Here is a 19589-nt window from a genome sequence, read left to right as displayed (position 1 = left end):
ACAGAAAACGTTTTAGGTTATTCTTTGCTACTGCAAAGAAATGCTCGTGTTGTTAAAGTTTTGTAAATTGATAGCCCCGAGACTTCTTTTCAAAATGATGTGATTTAGATATCTTTTCTTTTGCTTTATGGAGGTAACAAAAGCATTCCATGAAGTTCTACATAGGCCAAGATCCTTGGTCTTAAAATTAAGATCTTAAACTTTTGCAGGTTTGACATTAAATGAGTTGTTCTTCCATATATATAGTTTTTAAATTATCACACAGAAATTTTTCTCCTAGGGATGTACATCAGTGAAATTCCAGTTCAACTCCTTGGTTGGCCTTGCCTAGTGTAGCACTTTGCAGTACCTGATTGGTAGCAGCAGCCTAGAGGTCCACTAGGTGTACTGCAATGGCTACCCATGCATTTCATAATATGCCACAGCTGCACATAAAGGCAGATGTAAATGTAGCAGGACAATAGATTTTTCAAACCATGTTGAGTAAAAGGAAAGAACTATCAGAATTAACAAATAAAAAATCAACAGCATTTTTTGAAAGTAGTTTCTTCTCTAAAGAATATTAAATACTTTAGAAAGGATCTTATGTTGGAAATGACAATAAAGGAATGGATATAGGACATGACAAAGAAAAATGCTTATAAAACAAAGTAAACGGAGAAGGACCTTTCAAGAAACAATAACACAAATGAGCCCTGGACAGCCAAGTGTGATTAACTTACCTTTTGAGGCCACAACCTCTCTTTCTCTTCTATCATTTAATTCCACTTCTTTTACACTCTTTCATTCCCCCACTCTTTCTTGCTCTGCATTTCCCCTGAAATGATGAAATTCCAAATTATTTTTCTCCGTTCTCCATTTGCATCTTTTCCAACATTTTTTTTTCAAATTGGGACTGTTTATTTTCCTGTTACTGGTTTTACTTTCCATTTCAAAGCAATCCTAGAATGTTTTGGGCTAGATGAGGAAACATAGCAAGTAAAATAAAATAAAAATACCCAGCACTGTAAAGTACCCAGCACCTGCTCAGGACACTGGGTACTGAACTCTGAGGATCCTTGTAGCCAGGAAACTGTTACAGAGTTTGATTTAAACAAAAACAAAACAAACAAAAAATCTTGGGAAACAAAGTTTGGGGTATTTGCTACTTTCCCCAATGCGACATTTCTTATTTAACCTAGAAGATAGTAACATAAGGTACTGTGATGCTGTTTTTAAAGGCAAAAAGCAAAATCTACTTTTTTCTTTGTATGTCTTTCTCACACTAATGCAAAATTACAAAGGCTGTACATTGATTCTAGATATTGTATGACTCCATTTTGTTTCTTTCCATTCCTCTCTCTGGAAAAAGCAGTGAATTTTCCAGTACTTTCCCCACTGGAAAAAAAAAAAAAATAGGACTTTGTGTGGGAGCCCCTTAAGCTGAGCTAGCTATCACTAAAGTCTGGGTCCTCCTTGTTCGTGTGTTCCTGCAGGAGACTGGCATTTGATTTGTCAATGGCCAGGCAGACAATGTAACATTTTCCTCCTCAACAATCTGGTTTCAGGTCTCTCAAGAAATTTGTCTGGTTACTCTGTTTTTGTGTTTTGTTTCATTTGTTGTAAAGTCAAGTTCTTGGGTTTCTTTACCATCAACAACAGGCTGATGGAGCAAGACAGGACCTTCTAATGGAAATCCACTGTCCCCTTCTGTCTGGAAAGAGGAGTCATCCGTGGTTCTTAAAACGTGCCCAATTGGCTGTGGGAATTCTCCAGGTCCTCTAATTGGGAATTTTCATTTGTCAAAGGCTTAGCTGGATAACTTTCGTGCTTTGTAGGGTGTGTTCTAGGAGCACCAGGAACTTGGTGAGCATAGGCCAGACGGAACTGCTGCTAGAGGGGCAGGGGATGGGGATTTGGGGAGGGGGGTGAGAAAGGAACTGCGGAAAAACAAGGGGTTTGCTAAAGTTCCCCCGGAAAAAAAGGTGGTAGGGTAAGAGGTTTGAAGGCTGAAAGGCGAATTTTGTTGGACGCAGTGTGCCAAGAGCAAAAGTGAGTCTGTCAGAAGTGGGATTCGAACCCACGCCTCCATTCGGAGACCAGAACGCCCAAGGTGGGAAGCTGCCGCTTGAGTCTGGCGCCTTAGACCACTCGGCCATCCTGACAGCGACAACAGCATTATGGTAACATCTACATCAAAGATTGAAGATTGTTCCATCTAAGAAGGAGAAGAATAAAGTATTTCCACAAGCTACGGAGCAAACCAAGCACTAGCTGCAAAACCAAAAGACAGGAAAGGAGGAGTATTACCATGAAGAAGTTCGCGGGGCGACAGAATTGATGCTGCTCTGAAGATCGGAAGCCCACACCATCTACCTTGAGTATTTTTCTCCCACTCCGTCCCTGCTGACCACGAGTTAGTTACTCGACCCACCTTCAGGAGTAGGGGACTAGTGATTTAGATTTTATCAGCCCAGGTTGCAACTAGCGTCTTGCAGGAGCTTTCTGAGGTGTTCACAGTATCTCCCGCCCCAGTGTCTTACAATATTCTATCTTAAGAAGTTTTATTAGTGGATATTGGGCCTGAGGGTCGGCCTTGATTCCCCATTGAATAGTATTTTCCGCATTTTCACGGTTCCTGCAAGAATACGTGGCATTCTTGATTGTTATTGCACAATCTCTCCCTTTCCTTCCCCAAAGGTTTCCCCTTTGCACTACCTCTTTCCTCCTCTCCACCCCTTCCTCTCCCGCTCTTCTCTCCTCTCTTTCCTTCCCTTGTCCTTTTTTTCTCTCCTGGTAAAGGTATCTTCTCCCTTCTGTCCTTTGGGCCAGCACCGAAAGAATGGATGCGAAGTGAAGAGATATGACAGTGGTTTATTATAGGACACATAATAAGAGAAACAGAGAAGGGAGAACTAAAATAAGGTCTTCGTCTTAGTTTAAAGTCTCCACTGATTTTTTTTTAATATGTATATTTTAAATCTCTCCTGCTTTGATTAAGGTGAGAAGTATTCACCCAATGTTTATTTTCCATTCTGTCCCATAGTAGTTTTTGGTTAGTCTCCCAAATTAATAGCCTTCAGAAATTTTTCATTTCCCACAGAGGACAAGCCAAACACGTATCATAAACTGGCGAACAGCTATTTTGTGTGCACAAAGATCAAGGGTGAGTAGTTTTCTTTTGCCTTGTTTTTGATTTTCATATAAAGCACCTAAAATAGTTTTAAAGGCAATGCAGAATAGTAGAAAACATGAGAATCTTGAATTAGATGCATGTGTTTGATTTTAAGCCTCATTACTTTAAAAAGTGTGATGTGGAATGTTTTATATTATTTTCACCATCTGTGACTATTTCCTTCATTTGTAAATTTAGAGGGAAATCCCTACCTCAATATTCTTGAAGGGATTTAAAAAGAATGTATATAGGTATTTTTTCCCAGCAAAGCATGTGACAAGTAGCAATTGCTCAAGAGACCATTCACCTTCATGTTTCTATTCACAACCTCTGGCATTTTGACAGTTTTGCAACAATCCCAATTCCCTGCTCCATTGCCTTTTCTGAACTCTGGTGTTCTACCTTTCAAACACTTAGAAAATGTACTCTGAGTCCTCCTTTTCTGGCAATTAATACTCTTCCAAACATAATAGCTCTTCCGCTCTTTTTGGTCACATTCTCTGTCATTCAGCCCTTCACAATCCAATCAGGACTTCTCTCTCCCTCTTTTGAACTCCCCAATTTGATAACATATTGATGTTACCCCCATTTGATATCAACTCCCACTTTGATAACATATTGATGTTATAGATCCAATTAAAAGCTGAAAATTTGACTTTCAAACAAACATAATATCAACACAGCATCAAAGATTTCATATATCTCTCTAATCAATGAGTAAGCTGAAAAAACAAAATTGCTTCAAAGGAGAATATGAAGAACAAACAACATACATCTGAAAAGCTGAAATGAATTTGCGAACAGATGCAATGTTGGTTAATATCCTGCAGGGCAATAAAACTTAAGATTGGAGTTATTCCTTCTATTGGGCAAATCGTATCTCAACTGAGCAAAATCTTTTGCACTGATGTAAACAAGAATCATTTGCATTATTATCACTTTTCAATGAGTTAACTTTCCCTACCTGAGAGTTCTAGAATAGCCTAGTGAATAGAAAGCCAGTCAAAGATACACACCCCCATAAAATCAGATAATTCCTGATTGGTCTGCTAAACAATGCCCAGCACTTCAGTAAAGAAAGACCCAGGGATTGGAACAAATGAATATTGTTCATTTTAAAATCTTTGATAAAATATTTTCCTGACACATAAGACAATTTATATAAGTTGTTCAATAGTAAGTTATTTAGGAGAGTGTTAGTGGATATGCAGACATGTCTGATTTGGTCACTTAGTTGTGACACTTGCCTTAGTGATGCCGGAAAGATGTTACCAGAATCTGGGTTCTTGTTCATGCAGTCAAAGAATGAACTCCACCAACACACAGACAGCAAGCAAGCAAAGACTTTATTAAAAGAAAGCAAATAGCTCCCAGGACAGCTGGGAGGGGGAGAAGAGCCCCCCTACTGTTGTCCTATGGAGTTTTTATCCCTTAAAGATGGGGGATACCAACGTGGGGTCCAGAAAGATGTGGTTTTCTCCCATTGGCCTTGCCCAATTACCTATATCAGTCCTTGTCCAATAGGGGTTTTAGGGGTGGAAATTTCCCATAAGTTTTATGGTTTCTTTGTCCTTCTCTTCCTGTAAACTGAGTCACAGGGGGTTAGGGGTTAATGTTCATCTGGGCATAGGTACACTCCCTATAGTAAACAAGGCCTGTGGGGATGTTATTCCCTGGAGCCCTTAAGCCACAAATATTAATCAATAGCCATATCAAAGAATGCCTTGAAGCCCAGGCTCCTATATTGACTACCTGATTTAGTATTCTGTCTCATTAGTTTACCTATTTGTAACACTTGGGGTGTATATATTTAATTTCAGTGCTGTGGTCAGGTGGAACATTTTAAAAGCTTTTTTGCTTTCCTTAGTTTACATGCTTTCTAATGGACTCATGTCTCCAAGATGAATAAAAACAAGTGTATCATTCTGTTTTTGTTTTGAATCTTTCTTTTATTCTTCCTTGCTTGATTATTTAAAATATCAGATGTATGTAATGTGAAGAGAATTCACAATCGAGAGGGCCTCCAAAGTCATGTGAATTTTGTTTCCCAAGCCCAATACAATATGCAATGCTGTGGTCTGTGCGCATGGATCAGAAGAATTTCTGGATTCAAGGCAAGGTAAAGAAAGGACCAGTTCATTGAGCATGGCAAGGTGGAGAGAAAGTAGAGTTTATTGAAATGAAGAGATTCTGCAAGTGCAGCGGGATGACTCCCTGATGATCAGGGAGCGTCTGCACAGAGCGTGTGGTCATTGATAAGTTCCCAGGAGGACAGAGACAAACCCCCACCCCCACCCCCAAATGTGGCCATTTATGTTGGAGACTTGCTGTGTACACCCTTTCCCAGAATGTAGAAACTCAAGCTGGGCAGCAAGAAACAATGGCCTTCGGAAAACAACTGCCTGCATAGATTAACCACCTACAAGGATTAACTGCCCTCTGTGATGGGACTCGACCTCTTCCTTGACCTTCCCCTTCTCCTTCGTCATAGTTCCTGCCACAAGTTCTGGCCATGTACTCCAGCCACAGATCCTTTATAAGCCTAGCACCTCCTCAGAATCAGAGCTGGTGCCATTTCGAGCTCAGCCCAAAGCCCCCTGATGCCTTAATAAATCTCTTTTGCTTTATTAACTTGGCCTTGCATGTTCCTCCCTCTGCAAACCTAACAGTCATATCTGTTTTTATAACTTAGGGAGAGACGAGGTCTCAGGATACACCTACTGACCTGCTGATTGGTTGAGGAAAGAGGGGTCTTATGATACACCTGCTGGTTGGTTAGGGGTGTAAATGGCTCTACAGAGGCTGGGGTGAGGAGTAGGCCACATACATTTCCTAGCAGGGGGGAGGAAGGAGTAGGCCAGGTTGCTCAAGGTGGGGGGAGTGGCATTACAATGAGATGGGTGATGATAAGGTGATGATAAGGCCTTGAATTCTATCTCCTCGAAGGGGCCTTGAAGTCCAACATGCAGGTCAGTTGAAATGGTCAACATCTGGCAAACCAGAGGCTTGTTGTGCCATCCTGAGTTGAGGAATGGGATAAGGCCTTGGACTTCAAATGGGAGATGGATAATTCACAGGGGATAAGAAGAGCAGCTGTGTGGTAACTAGAATTTTGCCCTGCCACACAGATAGGTCTTTCAGACAAAAAACTTACATCTGGTAGTAGGTTGCGGGCGTGGGTTAAGTGCGTGTGTATGTGTTTCTGGTACAGGCTTCCTTATCAGAACTATTTTTAGGTAGTTGTGGGAGAGGTAGAATTTTTTTCCTGAGTCAGCTAGATCTTGATCACTTTCGGCACAAAATAATTCACATGCCAAAGTGGTATATTTTGGGATGGCACAGTCTGCTTCCCTTCAACATTTAATTTTTGGGAGATTACATTTTTTTATCTCTTAATAAACATGGTACTATCTTTTCATACTAATAGGAAAAACACCTATTATGTGATATCTTAATTCCAGGATCTATAGGCTCTAAATAACCACTGGCTAATTCTGCAGTCAAGGAAAAACTTCTATCCTAGTTTCTCTATTTCTTGTTTGGAATTTTTAATCTACTTTTCATGGATCTTTACTAGTCTTTCATGTTTTTAATCTCGACCTCTATTTTATTAATTTTGGAATATTTACTTATATTTTTTCCTTTTTCTCTCTTCATTTATATCCATTTTTTTTCATTTAGTCCTTCTCTTGAGTGTTGAATGATATGTGATATTTTAAATGAAAAATTCTTTATTTTAATATCATCCCAGTTTGTCGATCTTTGTCTTTATAGTGGATGTTTCCTTTTTATTTAAAAGTTCTTTTCTACCTTTAGTTCTTCAAGATATTCTTCACGTCATTCTTTCAATGTTTATATTTTGTCTCTTTACTGGAATGAAATTCACTTCAAGATCACTTTAGTACAGTTCAATTCAGAAGACCACATTTTAAAAAATCTACTGCAGGGGAGTGTTGAAGCAGCATTAAGGAGTGGGATTTCAAAATGAGGGTTTGAAACTGAATACAAGCCCCTGTGCACCTGCCCTTTGAAGTAAAAGGCTTTTTGCTTTAGTTGCCCAAGCCTCTCCTGAATCTCAAAAGGCTGGCTCAAGAGTTAATGATTAGGAATTGCGAAGACCTAGAGACAAAGAATACTGTTGGGCCAGGAAGCTGGTAACAATTTAGGCCATAAACTAGCCACAGTCACTGAACACAATCACACATAGCACAATCACTGAACTCCCAGTTCTTGAAAGACATAGCTAAAGGTCTGATACACATTCCAAAGTTTTTACAGCAAGGAGACTACCCCCCCATCAGATGAAAACTGCTGACCGCAGCATGTAGACCCCTGACTGGTTGAAACCAGATTGGTGATGCTCAAAACTTCACCTTGATGCGTACCAATCCGAGAATTGTGCCCAAGCTGATCATGCACCCTGTGGCCCCCTCCCTCACACTGCCTTTAAAAGCCCCTTGCCTGTACTGAGATATTTAGATGGTTTTTTAAGGGCACCAGTCCACCATCTTCTTGGTTAGCCAGCTTTCTCAAATAATGTCGCTTTCCTTGCCTCAATAGCTTGTTACTCAACTTATTGGCCTGTCCTGTGATGAGTTCAGCAACAGCTTCTAAGTTCAGTAACAGCTTCTGCAGTCTTCCCTTGAAAACATCAAGCTTCTTCTTTGAGAGTTCAGGGCTGACATTTCAAAGATGAGCACAAGATAGTAAAAAATGGGGTGGGTAGAAGTTGCAGGAAAGAAAACCAGATGCTACGGAAATTTAAGGAGTGGGACTAGCTACATAATTTACAGGACCCAGTGAAAAATGAAAACCAGGGCCCGTTATTTAAAAAGCAGGAAGAGAGTGCTGTTACAATTTTGAAAATATAACCACATGAGTGTGGACTAGAGATTCACGCCAACCAAGATATCCTCCCAACTTACCCTGGCACTGTTGGGCTGCCAGCCTGAGGCAGGAACAAAGGGCACTGTGCCACGCCAAAAGAGGCACCAGGGTTAGGCTGCTGGACTGTGATCCCTCTTCCTTAGACCTCCTGGGGTCTTCCTGCTGGAGGCAGGTGTTAGAGGAAGATGGGGAAGGAGAGTAGGGCAGGTCACCAGCTGTAGTGTAAATTGGCTACTGAAAACCCGTCTCTGGGGGACAGAACCTGTGAGAGCTGAGGCTTCAACTAAAGCCCCACACCTGCTCATACTTCCAAACATGTGTAAAGAACTATTGAGAATTTCAAGAGAGCAGTTGCAAAGCATTAAACCCCAAGAGTGTAAGTCTGGCAGTGGTGAGCTGTTCACCTGCCTAGATCTCAGGCCCTTAAAATTGCCCCTTTTGGGGAGCATAAATCCTGTTCAGAATCATGTGGGAGAGATACTGGCTTGGTCCCTCTGATGATGAAATGTCATCTGAGGTCCTCTAGCAGCTTCAAGCTGTAGCTGAACTGTGACTGCAACAGGGGCCTTTAAAATAAGAACTTTAAGCTGATGGATAGAAACTGAAAGATAATTTTGAAGCCAAAGATGAGGCAGTAAGGAGTGAGTGATACAAAAGAAATATGTGGCATATGCCCTGGAGTCTAAAGCTACATAAATGCCCACAAAGAGGGAGCGACCCTCAAGGACTCAGGTTGCTTTGCTGGAATAAGAACACTTGCATTGTGCTTTTGAAGAGCTTTAAAGAAGGTCACTAACAATGCCAACAGTATCTCATTGAATTTCCAAGGCTTCCTTCCAAGGTTTCCCTGGAGGAGTCATGCTAGGACTAAAAATTACTGGCTTACAAAACCATGGGCCAATGATCTTCTCTTTGAAGGTGGTAGTTTTTTCCTGTCATTGTAGCTGGGGAGGTTACTGGGAATGAAAAGATCTGAAGAAATGATGACCCCATGGCTTCTGTTTTAGGAGGTTAAGACAGTCTGTGGCTTCTGTAGCAAAGAAATCAAAAACAAAAACAAAAACTAGAACCAGTGCCCTGCAGAATTCTGAGGGAAATTGAAAAGGAAAGAATAGCTCAGAAAAGGAATGAATCGGCATCTCCTGAAGTAGACTTATGCAGCAAAAATCACCCTTCTGGATTTTGAATATTGGTGACTAGATTCATCTCAAGAAACTTGACTCTCTGCCTTTGGAAAATAATGATTTCTGGTTCTTAAGGAACTTGGAGTATTGATAATCTGTTTTTGTAAAAATCCACTTAAAGAAAATCTCACCTCTCCAGTAGCACCTTCGATGTCCAAGACCTAAAAAAAAAAAAAAATAGCGGAGTCATACAAAATCATACAAAAGAATCTCTTGAAAGGGAAGAAGTTTGGTTTTGAATAAGCAAGCAGCAGGTGGCGTTGGTGTTATGCTGAGATGTGAACAAAGATTCCAGACAGCAGATCACCTTGAGCTTTGATAACTATAAGGCCAAGGGCCTAGAGAAGGAAAAGAAAAATGACCTGTGGGAACTGAAAGGAAAGAGGAGAGGAACGAAAAGAAGAGCTGAGAGAAAGCCTGTTACCTAAGAAATGAGGAGACGGAGGCTTTAAAATGGTTTTGGAGAATTCCTCCGCTGAAAGGACCAGGCTTCATTGACCAACACGGGTCCAGGGACATAGCTAGAAAGAGATCTGAGCCTCTGTGTTCTGAGCCAGTTTTCAACATTCATAGACAAGTGGTCAAAATACAGACACACACACACACACACACACTCACACACACACACACAGGGAGGGAGAAAGAGAGAGAGAGTGCCTGCTACAATCTTGTGAAGGAAATTTCATTGTGGTGGAAAAAAAAGAATTGAACCTCCTGTGAGTCGGCAATGTAGTGTCCATGTCTCTCTCAACTCAGCGAGTGACTATTCTCAGAAGCAGTTGCTTTTCCATCTCTTCCGCCACGTCTTCAGCTTCTCCAGGTGCGCGACCAAACCTAGCCCCTACCCTGTCCTCAGCCTTGCCATTGATGCAGAGAAGCCAAGGCGTCCTAACTTCAGAGTCAGGGAGTGCGCAGTAGGAGGCTCAGGAGGGAAAACTCTGTTCTAAATCCATCCCTAGAAATCGGTGTAGGAGACCCTAACCGGTTGAATACCAAGTTTCATCGATAGAGTTTCAGAGCTTTTGTTTTCTTGAGTAAATTGCAAAAGCTCAGATGCTTTAGAGATTTGCTTGTAGACAGCAATCTTCAGAAAGAAATGTGGGGTGGGCTCAGAGAGATGAAGATGGAGATTAGAGGAGAGGAGTGGGAAAGGGAGAGGGGAAGAAATTGACTGGAACCTGTTTTAAAACATATACACATTAACAAAGCACGAGAACGGCCACCGGCACAAGCAGCAGAGTGGCGCAGCGGAAGCGTGCTGGGCCCATAACCCAGAGGTCGATGGATCGAAACCATCCTCTGCTAGTGCCCATTTTTTGGCCCCTCCCCCATGAACTTTGAGCTAATATGTTATTCTCTTCGTCAAACCCAAGGATTCCCACAAGAACATCAGGCAGAGGCAACCAAGTTCAAACGCTCGTGAGAGCGACACTATTGATTTACATCACTTGTTTTCTTTTGGATCTTGAGAAAAATTGGCCTCTTATCAAAGCTCACAACATATTGGGAAACAATGTAACATTATTTTTTTCTTTTTGTATTTTTTGTTTTCAATGCAACATCTTAATTATCACCTATGTGCAGTGACTCTTACCACTGCTTCTTTGTCTAGGCAGAGGTGCTAACAAGAGGCAGCGAACGCTGTTTGGCCTGCTTGGTCCTTATTGTCTTTAAATAGAATGGAGCTCAAGATAAAATGTTGAGTTGAAAAGAATAGGAAAAGGACAAATGTGGACCCTTCGAAATGGCAAAAATGTTGGAGAGACGAAAAGGAGAGCAGGAAAGGGAACTGGAGAGAGGCAGAAAAGCAATGTGAAGGTGAAGAAAGGTGGGCATGCAGAAAAATGAGATTACAAAAATTTTTGGAGAGCTGGGTGTTCAGGGAGTTAGTTTCCTGGACAGAGCATCCCTTCTAAGTGGACGTCACATTTATTTCTTGCTCCGGCTTTAAAGTTCCAGGAAACCTCAACCCTGAAGGAAAATACTGGAGGAAACAACGGTAAATGAACCACTTCCTTGTGCCATAATTCGTTCTTGACCCAACTTTTGATTCTCCTGATTTTCTTCCCTCTTAACTGAAGTCATTGGTGAAAAGAGTACTCAGTAAATAGGTGAAGGAGCCTGCGTGCCAACTCTAAAGCGCTAATGAGTAGATGTGGTCTCTAAGGGCTCTGTCTGCCATCATTATTCTAGAGGAATATTCCCTCCCCAACAGATCCCACCCTACTCTGAGCAAGACCTTCCCCCTGTAATAAATTCTACACAGTAATTTTGTATGTGCAACAAAGAAACAAAATAGGAGTTAGGTGGAATGCTCAATACAATCAAGCTCAGTTGCTGCGCTGGGGAGGGAAGGGACGGTGACCAGTGCCCTTGGGGAACTGGTAATTGCCAAAACCATAAACATCACTAGCATACTTAATCATTTTATATAGTGAAGTAGAAAGCAGAGAATAGAGCCTGGATAGCTCAGTCGGTAGAGCATCAGACTTTTAATCTGAGGGTCCAGGGTTCAAGTCCCTGTTCAGGCGTCTATATTTAACCTTTTCCTCCACCGAAGTTTAGGTAACCGATCTCCCTTAGGAATACCTGTAAAAGTGGGGAAGGAAGTCTGAACACCTAACGCAGGCAAAAGCACGGTCCTAAAACTGTTTACTTTCTAATTAATGAAAAAATTAACTTTCCTTTCTCCTTTCCCCATATTAACAAAAACTCTTCCCTAATTTTCTAAGAAGAATTTAAAAAGGGTATCATATAAAAAATAATAAACTAGTGATAGAATCACTGAGAAGTAAGCCATTTTCAAGTTCCCTTCAAATGATTCATTAATCTGGAAACGGAGGGGAGTGATTTGGGTGGACCCAACTAGAATGTAAGAGAGCAGTGACTTTCAATATTTTGTCTTTGAGGTTCCCAATGGTTTGGGTCAGCTCTTCTTACATAGAAAATTTGTGCCACTTAGCAAAAGTCCCTGGTTGAAAAACCCATTTCCAAACACATTTTGAAATCATCTTAGCTAGCTTTTTCATGTTTACATTAAAAAAATCTCTGGTCATTATCCAGGAATTTGGATTATGGTAAAAGATCCTGATCATGGGCCTCTACTGCATAATTTCTGTGGACAGTGGATTAAACAATGACACGGTGAAACAAAAGTACTGAGAATTCAGTGCTTATTGTAATTCTTTTTGTTTATCCTCAAAATATATAATACACTTAAGAGTTCTGTTGTGTTAGTTTTCCTCTTTCTTTTTGGTTATATTATTGATTTTAAATAATTAAGTCCATACAATTTTGATTCTGTGCCCTGTCCGTGTTTAGTTTATTTATTTTTGTACATACATGAAAGATAACATTCTTCTAAGATTCAAAACTCTGCAAAGAGATATACTCAGAGAAATGTCACTTGCCTCGTTGATTCTTTCCCTTTCCTGACCTCCACCTTCCTCAACTCATTCCCACACACCCTCTATAGGTAATCAATATCACGTTTCTGGTTTATCCTTTCAGTATCTCTTTTTGAATAAGCAAGCAGATACATTTTTTAAAAAGAAATTTTAAAAATTCCCCTTCTTTCTTAGTCTAAAGATGGTATACTATAGATGTTGATTGGTATTTTTTAAATTTAACAATATATCCTAGATATCTTTCCATATCAGTTCATAGAGATCATCCTCCCTGTTCTTTTTTATAGCTGCATATGTACTTCTCCGTGTAGAAGTAAAAGTCTTTTTTTTTTTTTTTTTTTAAGAAACAATCTTATCCTCCTGAGTAGCATTGAGAACTATGTCTAGATACTCATGTTGCAACAGAACAAAGGGTGGGGGGAAAAAATGTAATGTATACATGTAAGGATAACTTGATCCCCTTGCTGTTCAGTGGGAAAATAAAATAAAATAAAATAAAGAAAAAAGAAACAATCTTTTTTAACCACTCTCTTAGATATGAGCACTGGGTTGCTTGCAATTACAAACAATGCTGCAACAAATAAATATATGAGCACGTGTATTTTCACTTAGTTGGAGGCAGATTTTCAAGGTAAAGCATTAGAATTGGGATTGTTAGATATAACCAAATTCTCTTCCAGAAAGACTGTATCAATTTGCTCTCCCACCATAACAAGAGTGCCTGTTCCCCATAGCCTTGACCTTTTTTTTTTAATGTTGCAAACCTGATGGCAGAAAAATGGTATCTCACTATGGTTTCAATTTGCATTTCTTTATCTATTAGAGGGTTTGGATATATGCATAAGGGCCTTTTTGGTATACTTTTAAAATCATTTATTACTGTCTTTTGACTAGTTTGCTATGAAACTGTGGCCTTTCCTTTCAATTGTTAACTGTTAATTAATAGTTGTTTCATCTCTATTAGGAATATTAACCCTTTATCTATGATATAGATTGCAAATACTCCCAGATCCTCTCCCTTTCCCCAAAACCCATTTATCAGTTGCCTTTAGAGTTTGCTTATCATATTTTTTGTAACATAAACACTTCTTGGTATTTAAATATATCAAATTTTCTTTTATTGTCTGGAGTTTAAGTCAAAATTAGAAAATTCTTCTTTCATGCAAGTTACAAGGGAATTCACATGTGATTCTTTTTAATACTTGAAGGTCTTCTTCAGTGTTTACATTTAGATTATTGATCCCTTTTTGAGTTTATTCTTTCTTAAGATGTGAGGTTTGAATTTCTTTTTAGGTATTCCTCATTGAGTAATACATTGTTCCTGAACTATTCATCAAAAAATCTACCTTTGTGGAGTTTCCTGGTGGCTCAGCAGGGTGAGGATCTGGTGTTGTCACTGAAGCAGCTTGGATCACTGCTGTGGTGTGGGTTGGATCCCTGACCTAGGAACTTCTACAGGCTGCCGGCACAGCAAAAAAAAAAAAAAAAAAAAATCTATCTTTTTACCTGTAGTTTGAGACATTCTTTATCATACATTAAATATCTTTACACAATTTGGGCATTGTATTCCAATACACTGATCTGTTTATCTATTCATTTGTGAGCACTACTTTGTTTTAATTATCAGTGCATTAAGAGCTTGTTTAGTATCTGGCAGGGCTACCCCTCTCTATCTGGTATGATTAGATCTTAAGCCAAATAGTTTCCATTCCTAGTATATTAAATACATTATTAAAATGATGTCTCTTCCAGAAGATATGATGTTTTGCTTTTCTTTTGGGGGAGAGTTTGAGGACTTTTTTGGGGTATAGTGCTTTTGCTTTTGAGCGTGAGTCAAATTTTGGTAAAATGCTGAAATCTAATGATGACTGGCAAAAGTGGTAGACGTCAAAATCTGTTTTGTCATCATTCATGCTTTTTTGTACTCTATATCCTGTTTGCCGTATTAGCTCTTCTATCGCTAGGATAGCCAATTTACCATATTCAATTTCTCTATCATATTATTACCTAGAATAATAGTATATACAGGTTCCTGATTGATTCATATATATGCTACTGAGTGTTTAAACTTTCTTTTTGACATTTACATCCTTGATCTTTCTAGTTTTACTCTTTATCCAATTTCATATTTTCCCCCGTATGAGAGCAAGATATTTTTTCCTAACTCCATTTGTTACATAGCTTTAGCATTCCTCTGATCTGAAAAGATGCCTCTGTCAATATAACAAATTATGTATATGCATAAATTTCTTTCTGAGTGTTCTATCCCATTTTGCCAGTTTCAGGTTCTGTACCAGTGCTTGTATTTTAATATATTAATTACTGGATTATGTAACAAGTCTTGCAAGCTTATTGGCAATTCTCTCATTTTTAGTAAAATTGTCCTTGCTATTATAGGCCCTATACACTTGCATACAGTTTTATAACAGTTTATCAAGTCCTTGGAAAACACTCTTTGGGTTTTATATTGAAATTAAATTGAATGTAGGAAGAAATGATAACTTTGGTATACTTTGTCTGTATCCATAAACATGATCAATTTCTCCATTTATTTGTATTTCTGGTGTCTATTTTGAAAATAGATGATTTTGTCATTCTACCTCCTCTAATAGTTTTAGAATGTTTGTAATTTTTATCTGTTATCATCATATTATTTAAGAGATTTGCTCTTTGTTCTTTTTCTTTAAACTATTTTTTCTTTAATCTGAACAAAAATAACATAAAATTGTATACTCTTTTTTCCTTTTCTCTTCCCTCTCACCCACAACAAGTTCTAAACAGTACTTTTATAGCCCTTAATGTATACTTTGGTATAGTTAACTACATTTGTGTACGTAACACTTCATCCTTTATTATTAATTTTAGTGGTTTAAATAGTGTGGGCCAGAACCTCTGAATGTGATTTTACTTGGAAATAGGTTTTTGTAGATGTAATTAGTTACACTAAGATGAGGTCATACTGGGTTATGGTGGGACCTAAATCCAATAACTCCTATCCTTATTAGAGAGGACACACAGACACAGGCAGAAAGAACATCATATGAAGACAGAGGCATAGATTGGAATAATACAGGTAAAGCCAAAAAACATCAAGAATTTTGGGGATCCACCAGAAACTAGGAGGAAGCAAGGAAAGAGCCCAGAGAGCCTTCATAGAGAGCATGGCCCTGCCAACATCTTATTTTTGGACTCCTTGTCCTCATAAATGAGAGAGTAAATTTCTTTTAAGCCAACCAGTTTATAGTAATCTCTTATGGCAGCCCTAGGAAACTTACTGCTTTTCTCTCTGTGTAGCACATTCATTTTAGTAATAGATATTCAAGTTGTCTCCAATTTTCTGCTGCCTGGAATTGCCACGGTGACTATCCCTTGTGAAGCCACCTGTGGAATTAGGCCAGAATTTCACTGAAGAATATTCCTACTAGTGGAATTTCTACTATGAAGAGGCTACACAAAAATAAACCCATTTAACAACAACCTTGCAAAATCAAAGACCTAGATTTTAAAGCAAAGTCCTTACTTTTGCTCCATGTAGAAATTCATACGTCTATGTACTATCTTATCAAGACAAAGTGAAACAGAGGAAGTACGTTGAAATCACGTCGGTGTGAGAAAAAGTCCCAAGGGAACATGACACTTTGAGGTAAATCTAAAATAACAAATAAACTTGAGATGAAGAAGAAAGGAAATAATTTTGAGCAGAGGGAGTTTTTTTTTTTTTTTAAGTTTAATGCCTTCTTTGTTATTAGTGATGTAAGTATTTACAGCAATGTTACAACCTTTTGTGAGGCTGTCATTTTTAGATTTAGATAACATGGGGAATACTGTTTTATAGACTTTATAGCATATTCTTACTGTAAAAATGGATGAAAGTCCCAGGAATTCACTGCCCAGAATAGCATTCAAGACACGATGTGTGAATGCCTTTTCAACAGAGGCTCTTTTAAAGAACTACCGTATGTCTTCCTCGTTAGTATAGTGGTGAGTATCCCCGCCTGTCACGCGGGAGACCGGGGTTCGATTCCCCGACGGGGAGACGGTACTTTCAACCCTTTTCGTGCCCAAAATCTTTCTGCTTTGTTGAGATCTGATTTTGACTTTTAGTTTTAATCTGAATTCCTCCGTGCTTGTTTATCAAGGCATTCACCGAGCAAGCAACGGCTTTCCTTGACTGCCTTCTTCTGGGAGAACTCAAGTCAGACAGACACGTAGTTCTTTCCGCGGGCCTGTCTTCATCCGGGGCTGAGAAGGGAAAACACACTCAAACTGGCAAGACCCGATCATCTCTTGATTCTCATGAGGTTTCTCCTTGCTTACTCTAACTAAATTAGACACGCCCACTCTTCAAGTTCATAAAAGAACCCAGTGTCCTGCTCTTCTCTTGTAAGTACATGCCCTCTTCCCAGGGCCTCTCTGCTCTGCCTCGCTACCCCCTTTCTGCAATCACTGATCGACTCCAGTGAAAATGCTCCCAAATGGATCATATTCTTTTTTGAGATCAACCTTCATCTTCATATCCCATATCTTCATAAAATGTTAATCACTGTTTTAACAAATGTGAATGTAGAGGTTAAATGAGCTGCTCAGTGATGGAAGTTTCTGGTACAAGTCCTAAACTCTAGGTGATTAAGCCACATTTTGCTGAGTGCCTGAGAGTCTGCAACTGTGGATTATCTCTAGCTCTTCTTGGAGATCTCATCCTTTTGCCACCCACCAGATTAGGACTCAAGGGCTGGCTAGAGATTCAATCTGGAGAACAGAAGACTTTTGAAATGTGTGTGTGTGTGTGTGTGTGTGTGTGTGTGTGTTGAGGAGCTATTTGACATCTTTACGTCAGGCACATCTAGATACAGAATTTCCGCTGCCCTGTCCCTTGGAGAATATCTGAGGTCCCTGTTTAAGGAGGTTAAACGTCCCCACAACTTTTCAGATACGGTGTTTCTCTAATAAGAATTCTTTCACTCCTCTTCTCCTGGGGATATAAGGTATTAGTGGAAATGAGGGAAATGATCGTGAAGTAAATGCAATCTTGCTTTGCGCACACCGTGTCCACCAGGTGAAAACTTTGACCTTTTGTCCAAAAAACCATTTAAAGTCTTAAAAAAACCTACAGTTCTGCACAGAGAAAATAATGCATAGAAAACCATTTCCAGAGTTTTTATAGATTATCTAAATTCCAGGTTAAGGAGAGTAGCTTTTTAAAGAAATTGCAAAGTGGAGGCTAACAATTTCAAATGCGTTTGTATTTTAGTTTCTTAATTATGTTTTGCAGAAGTTCTTTGTCTGGCAAAAGACCTAGAGAACCCCAGAGATCAAAGATAAATAGCACTTCTCTTAGAATTTATACATTACTAAGATCCAACCAAACTGCATCTTACCTTCTAGAGTCACCCCCACACCAGGCAAGGGAATTTAAATTTGGTATAATTCATAGTATTTCAATCACAAGCTATTTCTTGTTAAAATGTCTTTTTCTCTGTTATCCATGACTCCATATTACTTTAAAAAATCTAGGACAGAATAATGAAAAGAAGGAATAATATTAAGGTAGACAAGACTGGAATAACATAAAGGTAGTCAAGACTAAAACAAAAGCAAGCAGGAAGCGCCTGAACAGGGACTTGAACCCTGGACCCTCAGATTAAAAGTCTGATGCTCTACCGACTGAGCTATCCAGGCCCCTTGATTTTGGGCTTGTAATCTATTCCTTAAGTAACTAAATCCAATTAGCAATTCTGCTCCTCAGGAAGAACTGGAAATAATCCAAGGCTTCAGAAATAAGCAGGATCTTCTAAAAGTGTGGTTCGATCACTTGGGTCATTTATTCACCAAGCAGATTGTTTAACCTCCACACTGTACTTTCATTAAACACACTTTTTAGTTGCTGGAAAAATGAATATTATTCCTTGAGCCAATTACTGCTGAAGGGGATTTGCCAGTCTGGGCAGAAGGATTCTCTCATGTATGTTTGAAGAGCTGATGCACAAGTTGGTTACCTTTGGGGGAACCCAGAGGAGATGACCTTTTTAGGAATGATTGGAGTAACTGAGGAGAATCTTAGAGACTGAAAAGATGGGGAAAGAAGATAAAGTTTATAACTCTAACACAAGGTAGGGGAATCAAATCTAGTTGAACCCTTAGATATTTTCCATGCACTTTCAGAAACGGGGCATCTGGGTTCTTTAGGGCTATCTCTGAGCTTTATGCAATTTTAAGTACCTTTTTCTGACTCTTAAGGTCATGGATAAGATAAAAATCAGAGGTGGAAGAAGTGATAGGATGAGAGCAGGTGAGGCCTAGAGAATGGAGGAGTAGGCAGGAAGGGATGATAATCTTGATTTGGGAAAGGGTGGAGACATGTTAAGCAATGAGATTATATGTTGCACAATTTCTCTGCCATCTACATAGATTTCTTTGCCTTTACTCAAAAACATCAGGCTTCATCCCATTTCATCAACTTTGCCTTTGCCATTCCTTCTGCCTGGAAATATCTACCTTAGGTATTCACATGACAGTTATTTCAGGCCTTTGTTCAAATGCCACCTTCTCAATGAGATCTTCAATAATAACACTTTAATATTGTAAAAATCTCTCTCACATCCCATACCTCTTCCTTGCTTAATGATTCTTTATGGCTTTTAGCACCATCTAGCTGTCTGCAGATGTTAATTTGAGACAGGGGAAAGCATCCTTGGACATCCAGAAGTTGACCCAGCATTTATAGCTATGACTTGATGTTTTCTTGTTGAATGCAAACGATTTCCCAGAATATCAGTATCAGACAAGACCTCTCCAGTTGATTAAGACAGAAACAAAAAAACAAAACAAAACAAGACAGAAACAAGATAACTCCATAATCGTGTCTGAACACAAATAAAACATGGACATTGACCAAGCCACAGAATACCACACATTTCTCTCTCCCACTGCTGCTTCTTTACCAATTTCAGCTCTATG

At 39.3% G+C, this 19589-nt stretch overlaps 5 non-coding genes across 5 annotated transcripts; 3 read left to right on the top strand and 2 right to left on the bottom strand.

Annotated features, from left to right (window-relative positions):
• Positions 1-2038: 2038 nt before the first annotated feature.
• On the bottom strand, positions 2039-2144 carry TRNAL-CAA (transfer RNA leucine (anticodon CAA)). The gene is made up of 2 exons: positions 2107-2144; positions 2039-2084 (listed from the first exon to the last, which is right to left on the bottom strand). It is a non-coding gene; the product is annotated as a tRNA-Leu (tRNA).
• An 8314-nt stretch (positions 2145-10458) lies between these two features.
• On the top strand, positions 10459-10530 carry TRNAM-CAU (transfer RNA methionine (anticodon CAU)). The gene has a single exon. It is a non-coding gene; the product is annotated as a tRNA-Met (tRNA).
• A 1153-nt stretch (positions 10531-11683) lies between these two features.
• Positions 11684-11756, top strand: TRNAK-UUU (transfer RNA lysine (anticodon UUU)). Its single transcript has one exon. It is a non-coding gene; the product is annotated as a tRNA-Lys (tRNA).
• Positions 11757-16596: 4840 nt separating this feature from the next.
• TRNAD-GUC (transfer RNA aspartic acid (anticodon GUC)) lies at positions 16597-16668 on the top strand. The gene has a single exon. It is a non-coding gene; the product is annotated as a tRNA-Asp (tRNA).
• Positions 16669-18238: 1570 nt separating this feature from the next.
• TRNAK-UUU (transfer RNA lysine (anticodon UUU)) lies at positions 18239-18311 on the bottom strand. Its single transcript has one exon. It is a non-coding gene; the product is annotated as a tRNA-Lys (tRNA).
• Between the last annotated feature and the right edge of the window lie 1278 nt (positions 18312-19589).

Source organism: Phacochoerus africanus, chromosome 9 (genome assembly GCF_016906955.1).
Source record: "Phacochoerus africanus isolate WHEZ1 chromosome 9, ROS_Pafr_v1, whole genome shotgun sequence".
Taxonomy (NCBI): Eukaryota; Metazoa; Chordata; class Mammalia; order Artiodactyla; family Suidae; genus Phacochoerus; species Phacochoerus africanus.
This window is presented reverse-complemented; position numbering and strand designations above follow the sequence as displayed.